The sequence below is a fragment of the Zonotrichia albicollis genome, chromosome 7, assembly GCF_047830755.1.
Source record: "Zonotrichia albicollis isolate bZonAlb1 chromosome 7, bZonAlb1.hap1, whole genome shotgun sequence".
Classification (NCBI taxonomy): domain Eukaryota; kingdom Metazoa; phylum Chordata; class Aves; order Passeriformes; family Passerellidae; genus Zonotrichia; species Zonotrichia albicollis.
In genome coordinates, this window is record NC_133825.1 from 9,274,681 (window position 1) to 9,295,460 (window position 20,780).

The following is a 20,780-nucleotide window of genomic DNA, read 5'->3' on the forward strand; positions in this document are numbered from 1 at the left end:
GAAGTCCAGGCTTGTTAGGAACTCTGTTTACCTAAGGAAGAAAGCTTCAGGCGATGGTGAAGAGAAAAAGGAGATGATTCTGCTGCAGGGTTATATCCAGTGGTTTATTCCATGGTTACAGAGGTCTGAATCTTAGGAACAGCTACACCAGAAAGGCGGCCACATGGCCTGATTCACCTTTTAAGCTCCCGGGGCAGGGGGAGGGGACAGGTGAGCCACCAACCAGGTGGGAGGGGCAGGGTCTCAGGGGAGAATGACAGCTAGACAGGCCAATGACCCCCAGGCCTGAGGGGCATCCTTTGAACTTGACCAACCACACAATGCCTTGTTGGAATGTTAAGCCTGATTGACAGGACTCACCCAGCAAGGGACGAGGGGGGGAGAGGAAGAGGGTATTGGTACACCTGGGTAAGGGACCCGGAAGTTTAAAACACACTGCAACCCGTGGCCAATGCCACCATCACTTTAAGTCCCCTGCCACATCAAGTGCATGCAGGTGACAACGTGACCCTGCACTGCTCAGTGCAGGTGGGCTCAGCCCCTGCCACCTTCACCTGGCTGCACAACGGGCAGGAGATGGCAGAGGGTCCCCTCCTGGAGCTCAGGGCTGTTGATGTGGGACATTTGGGTACCTGCCAGTGCACGTCCACCAACCAGCTAGGACAGGAGGACACCAGGCTCTCAACCCAGAGCTGGCACTGGAGGTGACACCTGGCTCACCCTGGGTCACAGGTGGAGTCACATGGGGTCACCAGGGTGTTCAGGAACCCCAGGGTTCAGGGTGACCCTGGTGTGTCCCCTCTGTCCCCAGCAGTGGCGGTGAATGTCACCAGGACCCTCCTGTTCCTGCTCCTTCTCCTGGCTGTCATCGGAGGCTGTCACTGGTATCACTACCATGGTGGGTGACAATGGGGAGGATGGGGGTCCTGGAGTGAGGAGGAGCCCCCAAGAGTGGAGGCAGATATCAGCAGCACCGAGGGCACCTGAGCTGGGAGATACTGAGCCTGCAGTGACCTCAGCTGGGGTTCCTGGGGGATTTGGGGGGAATTTGGAGAGTCTTAGTTGGGCTCTAGGGCCATCCCCAGATGGGCTTTGAGGAACATTGTGGTGCATTGGGAGTTGCTGGAGGGTTTGGAGAGCTCCTAGAGGGCTGTGCTGGAATGTTGGAGGATCTTTGTGGGTCCTGTGGGCATTTGGGGGTCCCCCTCCCTGCCATGCTTGGGGTTCTGGGGGCTCAGAGGGTTGGGGGCACCAGGGGGACTGGGGGCACTGAGGTGGTGCAGAAGTTCCGGAAGGTTCAGGGGTGATCAGAGCGTCCTGGGGGAACCAGGGATCCATTGGAATTTGGGGCTGCAGTGGTTGGAGCTGCCGAGGTCCCAGGAAGGATCAGGGGTCACAGTGTCGCCACGGTCACCCCCTCCCCTTTCCTTGCAGCTGCCAGGAAGCTCCAGGACAGGTGAGTGGGAGGCTCTGGCTGGGACTCCCCTTTCCCCCTCCCCAGACATGACCCAGACCCCCCCCATCCCCACAGGATCCCCTGGGAGGAAGGGGCAGTGCTGGACCCCCCACATCATGGGCACTGAATGGGCAGATGGTGAGTACAGAGGGTGACAGGGACACATCACCCACGGGTGTCACCCCCACCCAGGTCCCACAAGCAGTGTCACTCTCAGGGCCCCCATGGGTGTCCCCCAGCCCTGCCCCACCTCGGGATCCACAAGTGACCAACGCGGAGCTGTCGGGACCCAACGAGGGACAGCGGGACCCCTGTGACTACAATGACGTACTGTGACAGTGGGGGCACTGGGGGTCCCTACCTCAGGGCACCCACCATCTGTGCCCCCAAGCTCCCATGGGTGCTCATCGTGTCTGTAGGGTGGCCACGAGTGGGGGTCCCATGTGGGGCTGCCCAGAGCTCCCTGTTCCAGTGCTCCCAGTACCCCCAATGGCTCCCCACTCCCTTCCACAGAGCCAGGGGGCACAGGACCCTTGTCCCTCTTATTGGACCCAAAATACAGCTCTTTGATTAAGCTGGAAGAAATGGTTTTTGTTTGTCCAGCTCTGTCAATTCAGCTCGGGAAGGAGCCAGGTCCCTGACAGGTTAAGGAGCAGATTGTTGTTGTTTTCTTTCCAGTAGACCTGGGGCTCTCTCAGTACCCTGGGGACAGGGACAAATTGATAAATTGCTGCATTTCCTGTCTGGTTCCCTCACAGCTGCCCCTGCAAGGCGGGTCTCCAGCCAGCCCTGCTCTGAAAACCATCAAAGGCCTTCACAGACTCACTGTATGTGTCACTCTGGCTTTTGTGCTTCTTGCAGGACTGAGAAAACCACAAGAACAAAACCCAAGAACTTTTTCCACCCACAGAATTCTCACCTTGCAGTAGCTCTAAAGCTGCCAGAATCAAAGCCAAGGGGGCAGGGGGGACCCTCAGGTGCTGGCTGCCCCCTGGGGCTGGGCAGAGCAGGGCTGGGCAATGGCCATCCCTGTGCAGTGGGGCTGGGCCATGGCTGGGCACCACCCTTGCATTGACAGGGGTCCCCAGGATGAGCCACCCTCTGGACTGGTTTCCTACAGGTCACCCCCAGACCAAGATCCTCCCTGGACAAGACACCCCTGGATGTGCCCCCCCAGGACAGAACCCCCTCCTTTCCCATCTGACTCTCAGCACAAATGGCCTCTTCCTGCTTGTCCAGGAAAAGGAAAGTGAAAGTGTTGAGGGAGCACAAGCAGACATCCCCCAAAGCCTCCCCACCCTTCCCTGCACCCCTCACACCCCATTTTTCCCCTCCCCTGTGTCCCCCCAACCTGTTCCCTGCTCAGGTGCTCCCCAGGATTGCTTAGCCAGGAACTGGGGCTGAGGGGACCTGGCACAAAAGTGAGGAAAGTAATGGAAATAGAGAAATAGAGGTAAAAGTCAAGAGCAGGGGAGGGACAGAGTTAGAGCTATCCTGAACCCCCATGTGATGCTTGCCCAGAAACAACAAAGCTGGGCACCAGGTCACACCAAAACCTGAGGCACCCAGGGAAGGAGTTGTGACCCCCGTGCCCCCCCTAGCCACTGCCCATCCCTGACACCTTGACACCCCCATTCCCTTGAGAACTCAACCATGGGACCCCATTTCTTTCAGTTGCCCCTTCCCTAGAGCCCCCATCCCTGGAGTGAAATTCCCCAGGATCTCCAACCCCAAGGAACCCCATCCTGGCTAATTCCAGTCCTTGGGACCTCCCTTCCCTTTGGGACATTGATACCCCCAGGACCCCCATTCTCACAGAGCCCTCCTTTCTCCTGACACCCCTCATCCCTTGGCCACAACCCCATTATCACAAATCCCTGGAGGCCAAGTTGTTCTTGGACCCTCATTGCTGAGTCTGAGTCCACCCAACACTTGGGGCCCCAATTTCCATGGGATCCCATCCTGGTAATTCCAGATCTGGGGACACCCCTTCCCTTGGGGACATTGATTCCCCCAGGACCCCCCTTCTCACAGGCCCCCCATTCTCACAGGGCCCCCTTTAACTCTGGCACCCACATCCTTGGCCACCACCCCATGATCAGAAATCCCTGGAGACCACGTTGTTCATAGACCCTCATCCCCTCATCTGAGTCTACCTAACCTTTGGGACCCCCATTCCCCTGGGACCCCATCCCTGGGCATCCCAATCCCCTGGACACCCATCCCTGGCTCCCTACACAGCCTCAGCCTCCAAATTCTGGCAACACCATGTCCTCACCATGTCCCACCATCACCCCCATGTCTCACAAGTTCCCCACCCTGCCCCCATGCTGTCCCCACCGTGCCCCCACCAAGGGCCACCTACACGTGGGGACGGATGTGACATCGCTTCCTTCCCCTTCATCCGAAGAGCCGCCAGCCAGGGGAGTGGTGGCCACCGCAGCGAGTGACAGCCAGTGCACATGGCTGGGGACACTGGGATGGCCGGGAAGGTGGCGCTGCTCCTGTGGGGTGAGTGCCCCGGGCATGGGCTTGACACCCCAGGGATGGGCCATGGTGAGGCAGAGACTGGTGGAGGGAGGGGGGCACAGGGGGGCTGCGGGGTCCCCTGAAGTCCCCAGTGCCAGGAGTGTCAATGCATGAGGTGATCAGGGTCGTGGAGTGGCTTTGCGGACAGGAGAGGGGGTTAAGGAACATGGGGACAATAACAGGGGGATGGAATTTTTGAGGCATCATGGGACTGGTGAAGTTGTGGGGACATGAACAAGGTGCCACGGGGGCCAGGACAGGAATTAGGGGAAAAGCACCATGCAGATGGGCCCTGGGTACGGAGACCATGGGACTGTTGGGCATGACCTGTGCCAGCATGGGATGGTCCTGGCATCACCATTCTCACGGTGTCCACGGTGTCCCTGTGTCCTGCCTCAGCCTAAGGTGGCCCTGTAGCCCCAGTTCCTAAGAGGTCCGTGCCACTCTGGTGTCCCCACAGGAGAAATCTGGGGATCATGCCAAAACCCGAGCTCTGGTGCTGCTGTACCTACAGAGCCACCCCCACTGAGCCCTGTCCCTTCTCCCTTCCAGCTCAGACCCTCAGCTTCACTGGTGAGTCCTCAGGAGATGCCATGGCCCAACCCTGCTGTCCCCAGCCCCACACTGGTCCTGGCAGGCTGGTGTCCCCTGTCACCTGCAGGCACCCAGACCACCTGGATCATTGTGGAGCCCCCCTGGATGCCAGCGGTGCTGTGGGACCGGGTGACACTGACCTGCCAGGGCTGGGGGACCTCCAGTGCCACCACATGGTACAAGGATGGGCAGCGCTGGGGGCAGCAGGGACATGACCGCCTCACTATCACTGAGAATGGCACCTACAAGTGTAACAGACCCGGCACTGGGCTCAGCCTCCCCATGAGAGTCTTAGACGGTAAGAGGGGTTTGGGTGTCCCCAGCCTGGCACCTGCGGGCACCCCAAGGGCTCTGGGTGGGCTCCGCTCCATGGGTCACCTGCTGTGTGACCAGAGCCCATCCCCTGCTTATGGGGACATCCCAAAACATGCCAGTATGGAGCGGCCCCTGAATTGAAATTGGGGACCCTTAGTGTGCTGGCTGTGACCCACTTGGGGGGTCGCTGTTGGGTGGTGCCTTCAGGACCCTCCAAGCCCTCCTGTCTTGGACCCTCCAAGCCCTCCTCCTGATGTGACAGGACCCACTTGTTCCCCAGACTGGCTGATGCTGCAGGTGCCAGCAAGGCCACTGCTGGAGGGGGACAGGGTGACACTGCGCTGCCGGGACCGGCGGAACAACCTGGTCACCTGGGTGTCCTTCTACCATGAGGAGAAGCAGCTGGTGCAGCTCCGAAATGGGACAGAGCTGACCCTGTTCCCTCTGAAGCTGCACCACAGTGGGCGCTACCGCTGCAAGGGTTGGCTGACAGACAGGCAGTGGGTGGTGTCTGCGCCAGTGACAGTGACAGTGCACGGTGAGAACCCCACAGCTTCAACCCCAACACCCCCACAGCCCCTCCCCAAGGACTTGGGGTCACTGTCCCCACTGCCTCCAATCTCCTGCCCTGAGCTGCTCCCTGTGCAAATGCTGGAGGGTCCCCTTGAGCCATCCTACACCTCCCCCTGACTCTCAGCTGCCTCAGCACCCCCAGCCCCCTGCAGCCCCGAGCCCCCCTCCTGCACGTGTTCTACCAGGATGGGCAGGTGGTGGGGGGCCCGCAGGGGTCCCTACAGCTGCTGGTGCCTACCGTGGGGGTCTCCCACTTGGGGAATTTCAGCTGCCAGGTGTGCTCCGAGGGTGGGGCCGTGCAGAAGAGCAGCGCCTGGCTCCGCGTGATGATGTGCAGTGAGTGCGGGGATGGGCACAGGGAGACCCCACATCCTCCTGATGTCCCCTTCCTGAGCACCTCCATGTCCCTCAGACTCCTTTCTTGGGTCCTTCCACCACTCCCCTTGTCTCCAGACATCCATGGCGTAACCCTTTCCCCACTATCCCCCATCACTCTCATCCCCTCCCGTCCCTATCCCCCAACACCGGCTGCCAGCCCCTCCCTGTGCCCTCAGCCCTGTCTGTGTCCCTGCAGTGCCCGTGGCCAATGCCACCATCACCCCCATTCCTCTGGCACATGAGGTGCGCGCAGGTGACAACGTGACCCTGCGCTGCTCAGTGCAGGTGGGCTCAGCCCCTGTCACCTTCACCTGGCTGTACAATGGGCAGGAGGTGGCCCGGGGTCCCCTCTTGGAGCTCAGGGACATCAATGTGGGACATTCGGGCACCTACCAGTGCGTGGCCACCAACCAGCTGGGACAGGACGGGCACCACGTGTTCCTGGCACCCAGCCCTGAGGTGGTACTGGAGGTGACACCGTGGGGACACAGGGTCACAGGTGAGGTCACACAGGGTTACTGGGGTGTTCAGGATCCCCGGGGTTCAGGGTGACCCTGGTGTGTCCCCTCTGTCCCCAGCAGTGGCTGTGAATGTCGGCAGGACCCTCCTGTTTCTGCTCCTGCTCCTGGCTGTCATCGGGGGCTGTCACTGCTGGCACCACCATGGTGGGTGACAATGGGGGGGGGATTGGGGTCCAGGAGTGAGGAGAAGCCCCCAGAGTGGGGGAAGAGATTGGCAGCACCGAGGGCACGTGAGCTGGGGGACACTGAGCCTGCAGTGACCTCGTCTGGCGGTCCTGAGGGATTTGGGGGGAATTTGGAGAGTGTTAGTTGTGCTCTAGGGCCATCCCCAGATGGGCTTTGAGGAACATTGTGGTGTCATTGGGAGTTCTTGGAGGGTTTGGAGAGCTGCTAGAGGACTGTGCAGAAATGTTGGAGGATCTTTGTGGGTCCTGTGGGAGTCTGGGGGTCCGCCTCTCTGCCATGCTTGGGGTTCTGGGGGCTCAGAATGTTGGGGGCACCAGGGGGACTGGGGGCACTGCGGTGTTGCAGAAGTTCCAGGAGGTACAGGGGTGATCAGAGTGACCTGGGGCACTCAGGGGTCCATTGGAATTTGGGGCTGCAGTTGGGATATGGGGATCCCATGGGTGGTTGGAGCTGCTGAGGTCCCAGGAAGGATCAGGGGTCCCGGTGTCCCAACAGTCACCCCCTCCCCTTTCCTTGCAGCTGCCAGGAAGCTCCAGGACAGGTGAGTGGGAGGCTCTGGCTGGGACTCCCCTTTCTTCCTCCCCAGACATGACCCAGACCCCCCCCATCCCCACAGGATCCCCTGGGAGGAAGGGGCAGTGCTGAACCCCCCACATCGTGGGCACCGAATGGGCAGATGGTGAGTACAGAGGGTGACAGGGACACATCACCCACGGGTGTCACCCCCACCCAGGTCCCACAAGCAGTGTCACTCTCAGGGCCCCCATGGGTGTCCCCCAGCCCTGCCCCACCTCGGGATCCACAAGTGACCAACGTGGAGCTGTCGGGACACAACGAGGGACAGCGGGACCCCTGTGACTACGATGACATGCTGTGATGCTGGGGCACTGGGGGTCCCTGCCTCAGGACACCCACCATCTGTGCCCTCAAGCTCCCATGGGTGCTCACCGTGTCTGTGGGGTGGCCACGAGTGGGGGTCCCATGTGGGGCTGCCCAGAGCTCCCTGTTCCAGTGGTCCCAGTACCCCCAAAGGCTCCCCATTCCCTTCCCCAGAGCCAGGAGGCACAGGACCCTTGTCCCTCTTATTGGACCCAAAATACAGCTCTTTGATTAAACTGTGAGAAATGGTTTTTGTTTGTCCAGCTCTGTCAATTCAGCTCGGGAAGGAGCCAGGTCCCTGTCAGGTTAAGGAGCAGATTGTTGTTGTTTTCTTTCCAGTAGACCTGGGGCTCTCTCAGTACCCTGGGGACAGGGACAAATTGATAAATTGCTGCATTTCCTGTCTGGTTCCCTCCCAGCTGCCCTGCAAGGCGGGTTTCCAGCCACTCCTGCTCTGAAAACCATCAAAGCCCCTTCACAGACTCACTGTATGTGTCACTCTGGCTTTTGTGCTTCTTGCAGGGCTCAGACAACCACAAGAAGAACAAAACACAAAAACTTTTTCCCTCACAGAATTTTCACCTCTGCAGCAGCTCTAAAGCTGCCAGAATCAAAGCCAAGGGGGCAGTGGGGACCCTCAGGTGCTGGCTGCCCCCTGGGGCTGGGCAGAGCAGGGCTGGGCAATGGCCATCCCTGTGCAGTGGGGCTGGGCCATGGCTGGGCACCACCCTTGCATTGACAGGGGTCCCCAGGATGTGCCACCCCCTGGACTGGTTTCTTCCAGGTCACCCCCAGAACAAGATCCTCCCTGGACAAAACTCCCCTGGATGTGCCCCCCCAGGACAGAACCCCCTCCTTTCCCATCTGACTCTCAGCACAAATGGCCTCTTCCTGCTTGTCCAGGAAAAGGAAAGTGAAAGTGTTGAGGGAGCACAAACAGACATCCCCCAAAGCCTCCCCACCCTTCCCTGCACCCCTCACACCCCATTTTTCCCCTCCCCTGTGTCCCCCCAACCTGTTCCCTGTTCAGGTGCTCCCCAGGATTGCTGAGCCAGGAACTGGGGCTGAGGAGACCTGGCACAAAAGTGAGGAAAGTAATGGAAATAGAGAAATAAAGAGAGGAAAATGTCAAGGGCAGGGGAGGGACAGAGTTAGAGCTATCCAGAACCCCCATGTCATGCTTGCCCAGAAAACAAGCAGCACAGGGGGGCAGTGCTGGACCCTGGGTCACCACAAAACCTGAGACACCCAGGGAAGGGCTGTGACCCCCGTGCCCCTCCAGCCACTGCCCATCCCTTGCACCCCCATTCCCCTGGGAACTCAACCATGGGACCCCATTTCTTTCAGTCGCCCCTTCCCTGGAGCCCCCCATCCCTGGACTGCACTTCCTCAGGATCTCCAACCCCAAGGAACCCCATCCTGGCTAATTCCAGTCCTTGGGACCTCCCTTCTCTTGGGGACATTGATTCCCCTAGGACCCCCATTCTCACAGAGCCCCCATTCTCACAGAGCCCTCCTTTCCCCTGACACCCTCATCCCTTGGCCACCACCTCATGATCACAAATCCCTGGAGGCCAAGTTGTTCTTGGACCCTCATTCCTGAGTATGAGTCCACCCAACACTTGGGGCTCCAATCTCCATAGGTTCCCATCCTGGTAATTCCAGATCCGGGGACACCCCTTCTCTTGGTAACATTGATACCCCCAGGACCCCCATTCTCACAGGCCCCCCCATTCTCACAGGGCCCCCTTTAACCCTGGTGACCCCATCCTTGGCCACCACCCCATGATCAGAAATCCCTTGAGGCCACGTTGTTCATAGACCCTCATCCCCTCGTCTGAGTCTATCTAACCTTTGGGACCCCCATTCCCCTGGGACCCCATCCCTGGGCATCCCAATCCCCTGGACACCCATCCCTGGCTCCCTACACAGCCTCAGCCTCCAAATTCTGGCAACACCATGTCCCCACCATGTCCCACCATCACCCCCATGTCTCACAAGTTTCCCACCCTGCGCCCATGCTGTCCCCACCGTGCCCCCACCAAGGGCCACCTACACGTGGGGCCGGACATGACCTCGCTTCCGTCCCCTTCATCTGAAGATCCACCACCCAGGGGAGTGGTGGCCACAGCAGCAAGTGACAGCCACTGCACATGGCTGGGGACACCGGGATGCCCCGGAAGGTGGTGCTGCTCCTGTGGGGTGAGTGCCCCGGGCACTGGCCTGACACCCCAGGGAAGGGCCCTGGTGAGGCAGAGACTGGTGGGGAGGGGGCATGGGGGGCTGCAGGGTCCCCTGAGGTCCCCAATGCCAGGAGAGTCAGTGCATGAGGTGACCAAGGTCGTGGAGTGGCTTTGGGGACAGGAGAGGGGGTTAAGGAACATTGGGACAATAACAGGGAGATGGAATTTTGGAGGCATCATGGGACTGGTGAAGGTGTGGGGACATAGACAGGGTGCCAGGGGGGCCAGGACAGGAATTAGGGGAAAAGCACCATGCAGATGGGCCCTGGGTACTGAGACCATGGGACTGTTGGGCATGACCTGTGCCAGCATGGGATGGTCCTGGCATCACCATTCTCACGGTGTCCACGGTGTCCCTGTGTCCTGCCTCAGCCTAAGGTGGCCCTGTAGCCCCAGTTCCTAAGAGGTCCGTGCCACTCTGGTGTCCCCACAGGAGAAATCTGGGGATCATGCCAAAACCCGAGCTCTGGTGCTGCTGTACCTACAGAGCCACCCCCACTGAGCCCTTTCCCTTCTCCCTTCTAGCCCAGACCCTCAGCTTTGCTGGTCAGTCCTCAGGGGATGCCATGGCCCAACCCTGCTGTCCCCAGCCCCACACTGGTCCTGGCAGGCTGGTGTCCCCTGTCACCTGCAGGCACCCAGACCACCTGGATCGTCGTGGAGCCCCCCTGGATGCCAGCGGTGCTGTGGGACCGGGTGACACTGACCTGCCAGGGCTGGGGGACCTCCAGTGCCACCACCTGGTACAAGGATGGGCGGCGCTGGGGACAGCAGGGACGTGACCGCCTCACTGTCACCGAGAATGGCACCTATGAGTGTAACAGACCCGGCAGTGGGCTCAGCCTCCCCATGAGAGTCTTTGACGGTAAGAGGGGTTTGGGTGTCCCCAGCCTGGCACCTGCGGGGATCCCAAGGCCTCTGGGTGGGCTGCGCTCCATGGGTCACCTCCTGCATGACCAGAGCCCATCCCCTGCATATGGGGACATCCCAAAGTATGCCAGTGTGGAGCGGCCCCTGTATTGGAATTGGGGACCCTTAGTGTGCTGGCTGCGACCCAATGGGGGGGTCGCTATTGGGTGCTATCCTTCAGGACCCTCCAAGCTATCCTTCAGGACCCTCCAAGCCCTCCTGATGTGACAGGACCCACTTGTTCCCCAGACTGGCTGGTGCTGCAGGTGCCAGCAAGGCCACTGCTGGAGGGGGACAGGGTGACACTGCGCTGCCGGGACCGGCGGAACAACCTGGTCACCTGGGTGTCCTTCTACCATGAGGAGAAGCAGCTGGTGCAGCTCCGAAATGGGACAGAGCTGACCCTGTTCCCTCTGAAGCTGCACCACAGTGGGCGCTACCGCTGCAAGGGTTGGCTGACAGACAGGGTGGTGTCTGCGCCAGTGACAGTGACAGTGCACAGAGAGAACCCCACAGCTTCAACCCCAACACCCCCACAGCCCCTCCCCAAGGACTTGGGGTCACTGTCCCCACTGCCTCCAATCTCTTGCCCTGAGCTGCTCCCTGTGCAGGTGCTGGAGGGTCCCCCTGAGCCATCCTTCAGCTCCCCCTAACTCTCAGCTGCCTCAGCACCCTGCAGCCCCCTGCGGCCCTGAGCCCCCCTCCTGCTCGTGGATAGGCGGGTGCTGGGGGGCCCGCAAGGGTCCCTGCAGCTGCTGGTGCCCGCAGTGGGGGTCTCCCAGTCAGGGAATTACAGCTGCCAGGTGCACTCTGAGGGGGGGGTGGTGCAGAAGAGCAGAGCCCAGCTCCCCATCACGATGCGCAGTGAGTGCAGGGATGGGCACGGGGAGTCCCCACAGGCTCCTCAGGGTCCCCTGCCTTGGCACCTCCATGTTCCCCGGACACTTTTCTTGGGTCCTTCCACCACTCCCCTTGTCTCCTCACACATCCATGGCGTAACCCTGTCCCCAGTATCCCCCATCACACTCATGCCTTCCCGTCCCTATCCCCCCACACTGGCTGCCAGCCCCTCCCTGTGTCCTCAGCCCTGTCTCTGCTCCTGCAGTGCCCGTGGCCAATGCCACCATCACCCCTGGTCCTCTGGCACATGAGGTGCGTGCAGGTGACCCTGTGACCCTGCGCTGCTCAGTGCAGGTGGGCTCAGAACCTGTCACCTTCACATGGCTGCACAATGGGCAGGAAGTGGCCCAGGGTCCCCTCCTGGAGCTCAGGGCCATCGATGTTGGACATTCAGGCACCTACCAGTGCGTGGCGGCCAACCAGCTGGGACAGGATGGGCACCGTGTGTTCCAGGCACTCAGCCCTGAGCTGGCACTGATGGTGACAACATGGGGACACAGAGACACAGGTGGGGTAACACAGGGTCACCGGGGAGTGCAGGACTGCTGGGGTGATGGGTGATCCTGATGTGTCTCCCTCTGTTTCTTGCAGTGGCTGCAGGGGTCAGTGGCGCCCTTCTGTTCCTGCTTCTGCTCGTGGGTGTCATTGTGGCCTGGCACTGGTGGCACCGTGTGGGTGGGTGACAATGAGGGGACGGGGGTCCCAGGGAGGTGTAGAGGCCCCCAGAGCTGGGGAGCAATAGGGCAGCATCCACAGCCCCAGAATTATGACCTTGCCCAGGGGTCCTGCAGGGTTTGGGGAGGTGCTGGCATGTCCTGCAGGGATGTTGGGGTTTCTTTCAGGGGCTCTGGGGGCTTTTGGAGGGTCTCTGTTCCTGTTGGGCTTTGGGTTCTTGAGGCTGAGTCGGCCTCGGGAACTGGAGAGGTTCATGAATTCTGAGGGGCTTCAGCCATGCTTGGGGATCCTGAGAGAAAATGAGGGTCTCAGGGGGGTACAGGGTTCCTGAGAGGGATCAGGGCCCGGGGACCCCACAGTCACCCCTCTCCTCTTTTATTTGCAGCTGCCAGGAAGCAACAAGAAAGGTGAGTGGGGCTCTCCAGCCATGTGTCCCCTATTACCCAACCCCACAACTCTCCAGCCCCTTCCACACATTGTCTTTATTCCCATAGGGCTCCCCCAGATCCAACGCCCCCCCCAGAGGAGGGGAAGGTTCCATACACCCACGTTGTGAGCAGCGAACAGGCACGGCGTGAGTACAGTGATGAGGAGGACAGTGACATATCACCCACTTGTGTCAATCCCCACCTTGGTCCCTACAACTGGTGTTTTTTGCAGGGCCCCCCAATGTCACTGTCCCCCAGGATCCCCAGGAGGCCTACATGGCCGTGGGGATCCCACGGGCGACCATGGGAACCCAGTGACATCTACAGGAATGTGCTGTGACACTGGGGGAAACTGGAGGGCACTGGGGGTCCCCACCCATGGGCACCCACTCGTGTGTGTGCTGCCGCTAAAAACTGCCCCTCTCCCTCCCTATGGAGGCACAAATATCCCAAAGGGCTGAGAGAAGAACAATTTCCTGAAACAGCAACCAGACAGAATACAACCAAAAGCAACAGGAACAAAGTTCAGAGTCCCAGGGGTTGGAAGGAGGAATCCTAGGAAGGTGGAGGAAACCTGCTGGGGAGAGTTTCCAGGGTTTGTTTGTTGAGGACAGGGCCCTGGACCTTCCTTGTTCTGATGGCCAAAGCGGTCTTCAAGAGGCTCTGGATTCTTGTGTTCCCTGTCCCGAACCCCTCCATTGCCCTGTTGCCCACACAATGATGTCCAAAGGCCCTGTGGGGATTCCAGAGCTTCCCCTTTGCCAGGGCAGTCAGGATCAGGCCATGGCATAGGGTGGGGGAGTCAGCAACAGGAAAAGTTTGATGTCTGGAGACATTTTGAAATAGCTGTGAGTGGCAGGGGTGGGTCAGGCCTTGCTTTTGCTGAGACAGGGCCCCGTCTGTCCATCAGTCTGTCAGCCCTTGTACACTGGGGACAGTGTGATGCTCTGCCAAAGCCGGCTCCTGAGTAGCTGGGTGACCAGAAGTGCCAGCTGGGGAGAGGGCCTCTGGTGGCCCAACTGGCTTAAAAGGCAGAGCATGAGGTGGCCAAGTCCCTGAGCATGTGTCCTTAGGGAGTGTCTTTCCTATCCATGCTGAAACCCAGGAGTTTTTAAGTATCTTGGTATAGGGAGAAATATCTGCCAAGGAAAGTGGAAACTTTGCTACAATAAGAAGACCAATCGCTAAAAGCATTTTTATTTCAAAAATGATGCTGCATCCATGCAAAAATGTAGGAAAAAGAAATAAACATTTTTTATGAGGAAATTTATAAAAAAAAGAACAGAATAAACAATACAAAACCAGAACATTTCCTTCTTCTCAGTGCTCTTTGTTCATCTTTGGTGCAGTTACAACTGCAGCCAGCAGGGGGCAATGCAGGGAGCACTCCCGCCCAGCAGGGGGCGCCCCGGTCCAGCTCCATCCCCTCAGGGGCCATGGCGGCCTGGGACGGGAGGGAGGAGAGGAAATCGCTCCTTTTGCAAACTCACGGGCACCAATCAGTCCCGGCACCACCACCGGCAGCGGGTAAAAGCCGCCAAGGCAGCAGGTTGGATCCCAGTGCCCAGTGGCAGCGTAGCAGTGTCCTGGGGCCAGGCACACGCCCTGCACAACACCCGTGAGCACTCTCCATGATCTCAAATGGAAGGAAGGCAGAACCTGACCCCAGGCAGGTCTCAGGTCCACAGCAGCACCTCGGGTGGCTTTATGCCACAATTCATGCAAGCCCTCAGCCTTTCACTCCCTTTTCCTCTTTCAGCCTGGGAAGAGCAGCTCTGGGAATGTTGAATTCCTCTGGGATGTTGAGGAGCTCAGGCAACTGCAGAGCATGTTTGGAGTTCCTGCTCTTCCTGGCCACTCCTGGTCCCAACTCAGAAGCCACAGGGGGATGAGGCGGAGGAAGAAGAGAGCAGAGCCACAGCCCCGAGGGCTCTGCAGCAGTAGCTGGAGCACAGGGACAGCCCGAGATGGGAGCAGTGCCTTGGGATGGCAAAATGGGGCACAACTGGAGATGATTGGGCCAATGCCCCTGTTTTGCTCTGGGTGCTGCAGACCCTTAAGGAGGCATTGTAATTAAGCCAGGGTCCTAAAATTCAGCAGTGCTCCTAAAGCATCCCTGTTCACAAACACAGGGCTCCACTGTCTCTCCTGGGGATTTTGGGCTACACAAGGCAGCACTGGATACAATTTGCGAGTCAGATGCTGCCAGCTCTGCCCACAAGGAGCTTTTTAGGCTGCCCCGAAGGTTTTTGCTGCTGCTGGGGATGATTCTGTACGGGTGCCATGTGGCCGCTGCTTCCCACTGGTCGGCCAGGAAGGCCGAGCTGGAGCAGCGGCTGAGGCGGGAGTGGCTGGATGAGGAGGCCCACGGGAACAGCACCTGGCCATGCAGGTGGAGCAGGAGCGCTGGGAATACCGCAGGGTGCTCAGGTGAGGCCCACGGGGCAGGGACATGTTGGGGCACCACTTGCCATTCCTGCTCCTCCGACATTTTGGGACACAGCAGTGACACCCAAACCCCTCAGGGCTCGGGCACAGCATCACAGGAGGTCCCAGGGTGATTCCGATGCTCCTGGGCTCGTTCCCAACAAAGGGCAGCGCTCCGGGAGCGGTCGGCAAATCCTGAAGGAACCATCCGGGGCTGCTGGAGCCCGAGTGCTGTGGGCAAGGACGGCATGAGGGAGCCGGGCCCCGCACAGCCGGCGCTGCCCCAGGAACGTCTCATCCTGCAGGAGCTCGGCAGCCTCTGCCGGTGCCGGCCCCGGGGCTGTCGGGGGGCGCGGCCGGAGGGGCCGGGGAGCAGCGGGTGGGAGGGGCCGGGATGGAGGGACCGGGACCCCACTGGGGAGCCCCGAGCATGGAGGGAGCGAAACGGTGGAGGGGAGACCCCGGGACAGTGGGGAGCAGAGACCCTGCGGTGGGGTCTGCGGAAAGGAGGGACCGCAATGGTGGTCCCGGAGCACCGGGAAGGGGCCCAGCTGCCATCACGCTGCGAGTGCCGGGACGGTCACGGGGTGTCCGAACCGACTGTGGCAGCGTGCCCGAAGCCACTGTCGCGATGTGTTGGGACTGAGCGTTGCCAGAGTAAGGCCCCCACAACTCCGGGAAGTGGAGGGGTACCCTGGAAGGGGTGCAGCTGGTGTGGGGCAGAGCCCTGTCTATTCCCTATGCCTTGTGCAGATGAGGAGAGCAGGGAAGGAGCAGCTTTGGGGCCACCTGGAATCCAGACAGGGTCCCTGCCCACAGCCCCACCACGGCTGCGGGGTAAACCCCCTGCTCGATATTTCCATCCTTTTCTCTCTTGTCTCACAACTGAGCCAGAACCAAAAATGAGAATCATACTTTCTGGGATGTTCTAAAGGGCTGCAGGTTTGAGACAGGAAGGAGGAGGTCCTGGTCAGATTGTTGAGCAGATTGTTATTGTCTTTGCAGGATTTTTGGGTCTCTCCCAGTCCCTTACCTAGAAGGACAAAGTGATCAATTGCTGCATTTCTGGACTTGTTCCCCCACAGCTGCTTTTTTAGGGGAAGTGTCCAGTCAGTCCTGCTCTGAAAACCACCAAAGGCCACCTCAGAGCCACTGTTTGGGCTCCCTTTGAGTTTTGTGCTTCTTGCAGGGCTGAGCAAACCACAGGCAGGCCTTTTTCCCCCACAGAATTCTCATCTTTGCCGTATGTGAAAAACATGTTCTCTCTCCTGTGAAAATTTTAGAAGTTTAAAAAACAACAATAGGAGACAAGGACCATAGAGCAAAGGTTGTTATGAGTGGGTGCATCTTGGCACTCAGCCAAGAGCACACTTCACTTCGGGGATACCTCTTAAATACCTTTTCCCTTAAATCAGCCTCTTGCATATTCATATACACTTATGCATAGAAAACTTTTTCCCCAAACTAATTTACATTCCAAGGATTGTTTAGCATGGCTCCTCCTTGGATCCGGCTTTTTAGAGCATTATTCCTTGGTTGTGCTTTTAGCCGTTTTGTATCATCATCTTCGTTTCTGGGCCTGGGTCCACACTGTCTTCAGGCGGTGAGTGCTGATAGTTGGCATATCTGTAGCAGGTGTCCTCATCCTGTCTTCATCAGATGTATCCCATCCAAGCAGGCATTTTAACACAAGCATCCTTATATCAGCTATTTCACAAAGCTTAATTAACAACAGACATATAAACTATATCTTTGTAACAAAGTTACTTTAACATTACATATATAAGTTCCATTTTAACATTTGTGAAAATCCAGTAATACAATATGTATTTACAATACTTGGTGAGAGGGACAAAGCAATCAATTGCATTTCTGGACTGGCTCCCTCTCAACTGCCTCTGCAGGGTGGTTTCCAGCCAGCCCTGCTCTGAAAACCATCAAAGGCCCTCACAGGGCCACTGCTTGGGCTCCCTTTGGGTTTTGTGCTTCTTGCAGATCTGAGCAAACCACAGGCCAGGCCTTTTTCCACCCACAGAATTCTCACCTCTGCAGCAGCTCTAAGGCTGCCAGAATCAAAGCCAAGGGGGCAGGGGGGACCCTCAGGTGCTGGCTGCCACCTGGGGCTGGCCAGAGCAGGGCTGGGCAATGGCCATCCCTGTGCAGTGGGGCTGGGCCATGGCTGGGCCCCACCCTTGGATGGCCACTGGCTTCTAAGAGCAGGAGTTTGGGAGCTCCTTTCTGACCAGGGCTCCATTCCCCAGCTGCTCTTGCTGGCTCAGATCCTGCAGGGTATAAGAAGAATGGAGAAGTCTGGAAACACCAGGAGCTGCGATCCCCCAGGACAGGAGCCCCTTGTCCAGCACGTGTCCCCCATGGGACAGGATCCTTACAGGACAGGAGCCCCCTGTATTTGCCCCCCCGCAGGACAGAACCCTCCTCCCATGTGACACTCAGCACAAACGGCCTCTTACTTCTGCTGCTGGAGAGAGAAAGTGAAAGTGTAGGCAGGGGGAAAGCTGACTCCTCCATCCCCCACAGCCTCCCCAGCCCTCCCTGCAGACCCCTCACCCCTGCTTCCCCCACCTTAGGCTTCCCCCAACACGTTCCCTACTCAGAAGCTCCCCAGGATCATCAAGGCATGAACTGGGAGGTTGTGAAAATGAGGGATAAAAGGAAGGAAATGGAAACGAAGAAAAAGATATGCCCCTGGATGTTGGGGTGGCACAGATCCAGAGCACCTCTGAATCCCCTCTTGTTGCCCCCCCACCAAATCACGGGCAACCCAGCAGGCAGCACGAGCCCCTGAGTCTTCCCAAAATCTGAGGCACCCAGGGAAGGAGCTGTGACCCACATGCACATCCCGTCACTGTCCATCCCTGGCAAAATCATTCCCCTGGGAAGCTGACCATGGGATCCCCATTCCTTCAGTCTCCCCTTTCCTGAGACCCCCATCCCAGGGCTGCCATTGCCCAGGAACTCCATGGCCCAGGACCCCATTCCCAAGGAACCCTCTCCCATTCATTCCATGCCCTGAAATCCCGATTCCCCTGGGACCTTGATTGTCCCCAGTCCCCCCCTTTCCCCTTGCACCCATCCCTGGCACAAAAAATCCCTTGATGAGGGATTTATTACAATTAAAATATTTTCTTATATACCCTTTTAAAGTTTTAAATGTACTTTACCTTTCTCCTAGTCTCATCTCAAAACAAAAAAGAAATAAATAAATTCTGATGAATGCACTAATAATTAACCAACACTAAACCCACCACACTAATTATTACATTAACCAAAATATCTCAAATTAGCAAACCAAAACCATGACACCAAATACCTGGAGCCCACCTTCCCCTGGGACTCCCATCCCTGAGTCCCCCCAGCCTTGGGGACCCCATTCCCATGGCACCCCCATCCCCTCTGACTCCCCCTCCTCACGACCCCAATTCCCCATGGACCCATTCCCTGGACCCCCATTCCCTGGACCCCCATTCCCCTGGACACCCATCTCTGGCTCCCCAAACCCCTTGAGCCTCCCTGCTCCTGGGAAGCCCCATGTCCCACCTATCCAGAGACAGCTTTGTCCCCAGCATGTCCCCACCCTGCCCACAGCCTGTCCCCAGCTTGTGGCCACCCTGCCCCCACCAAGGGCCACCAACACATGGGGACAGATGTGACCTCGCTTCCTTCCCCTTCATCCAAAGAGCCGCCAGCCAGGGGAGCGGTGGCCACAGCAGCGAGTGACAGCCAGTGCACATGGCTGGGGACACCGGGATGGCCGGGAAGGTGGCGCTGCTCCTGTGGGGTGAGTGCCCCGGGCACGGGCTGGACTGGTAGTACCTGGGGATGGGCGCTGGTGAGGCAGAGTGTGGTGGGGAGAGGGCAGAGGGGGGCTGTAGGGCTCTCTGAGGTTCCCAATGCCAGGAGAGCCAGAGCATGAAGTGACCGGGGTCATGGCGTGGCCGTGGGGACAGAAGAGGGTGAACAGGGCTGGAGGGATAGGAATGTGGGGAGAGGCATCCTGGGGCTGGGGCAGCTGTGGGGACAGGGACACAGGGATGCAGGGATGCAGGGACAGGGAGAGGAAGACAAGCACAATGTGGATGGGCCATGGAGACAGAGGCCATGGGGCTGGCATGGGAGATCTGTGCTAGCACAGTGTCCCCATCGAGACATCTGTGCCACACCAACTTCCCCAGGGGGACAGTTCAGGGGCAGCCCCTATGACCCATTCCCCTGTGCACCACTGTCCCGCTGGTGCCACACTCACTGAGCTCTGTCCCTTCTCCCTTCCAGCCCAGACCCTCGGCCTCGCTGGTGAGTCCTCGGAGGATGCCATGGTCCCACCTTGCTGTCCCCAGCCCCATGCTGGACCTTGCAGGCTGGTGTCCCCTGTCACCCACAGGTGCCCAGACCACCCAGCTCCTGGTGGAGCCCCCCTGGAGGCCGGCGGTGCTGTGGGACCGGGTGACACTGACCTGCCAGGGCTTGGGGAACACTGGTGTCACCACCTGGTACAAGGATGGGTAGCGCTGGGGGCAGGAGAGACACAACCGCCTCACTGTCACTGAGAGAGGCAACTACACGTGTGAGAGACCCAGCAGTGGGCTCAGCCCTCCTTTGAGAGTGTTAGATGGTGAGGGGGGTTTGGGTGTCCCCATCCTGGCACCAGCAGTGACCCCGGGGTTCTGGGTGGGCTCTGCTCCATTGGTCACCTCCTGTGTGACCAGAGCCTGTCCCCTGCTCTGGGGACTCATGAGGTGTAACAGGACCCCCGTGTCCCGTAGCCCCATTGGTGCTGCAGGTGCCAGCGCAGGCGCTGCTGGAGGGGGACACGGTGACACTGCGCTGCCGGCGCTGGAGGGACAACCCGGTCAACTCAGTGTCTTTCTACCAGGAGGAGAAGAAACTGCAGGAGCTCCTCGATGGGACCCAGCTGTCCCTGTCCCCTCTGCATCTGCAACACAGCGGCTGCTACAGCTGCAGGGGCTGGGTGAAATCCACGGTATCACGGGTATGGGAGAAGTCAGAATCAGTGACAGTGACAGTGCACGGTGAGCACTCCACAACTATCACTCCAACCCCCCTCACTCCCTCCTTAGGGACTCAGTCTCACAAATCTCCCTCCCCTCTCCTTTCCAGAGCTTTTCATGGTGCCAGTGCCGGAAGTTCACTCTGAGCCCACCAATGGATCCCCCCTGACTCTCAGCTGCCTCAGCACCCCCAGCCCCCTGCGGCCCCGAGCCCCCCTCTGGCATATGTTCTACCGGGACGGATGGGTGCTGGGGGGCCCGCAGGGGTCCCCGCAGGTGCTGGTGCCCGCCGTGGGGGTCTCCCACTCAGGGAATTACAGCTGCCAGGTGCGCTCTGAGGGTGGGGCTGTGCAGAAGAGCAGTGCCCTGCTCCGTGTCACGGTGCGCAGTGAGTGCGGGGATGGGCACAGGGAGCCCCCACGCCCTGCTTGGGTCCCCTTTCCTGGGTACCTCCATTACTGCCCCATTCCCCCCATCCCTCACTGGGTCCATTCACCCATCTCTGAGTCAACTCCACCCCTCTCTGCTGTTTCCCCGCAGTCCCCAAGTCCCACCATACCCTCCCTGGGTCTCCATGACCGCAGTGGGGTCCTCCCATCTCCCTCTCCATGCTTCCCCTCATTAAACCCCCCATCCTTCCTTGGGGTACCTATCTAAGCCCCACCCCAGCTCTGCACCTCCTTTCCCTCACTGGTCTCTCCCTGCCCCTCCCTGACCTCCCCCCAAGTCCCTCAATGTCC

The 20,780-nt window shown here is 59.2% G+C and overlaps 1 protein-coding gene and 1 long non-coding RNA gene across 2 annotated transcripts in view; both read left to right on the forward strand.

Moving 5' to 3' along the window:
* LOC141729585 (uncharacterized) overlaps positions 1–20,780 on the forward strand; it is a 413,938-nt gene that overhangs the window by 315,812 nt on the left and 77,346 nt on the right.
* On the forward strand, positions 9,562–19,534 carry LOC141729616 (uncharacterized). The gene is made up of 3 exons (XR_012581034.1): positions 9,562–9,633; positions 19,304–19,324; positions 19,413–19,534. It is a non-coding gene; the product is annotated as an uncharacterized LOC141729616 (long non-coding RNA).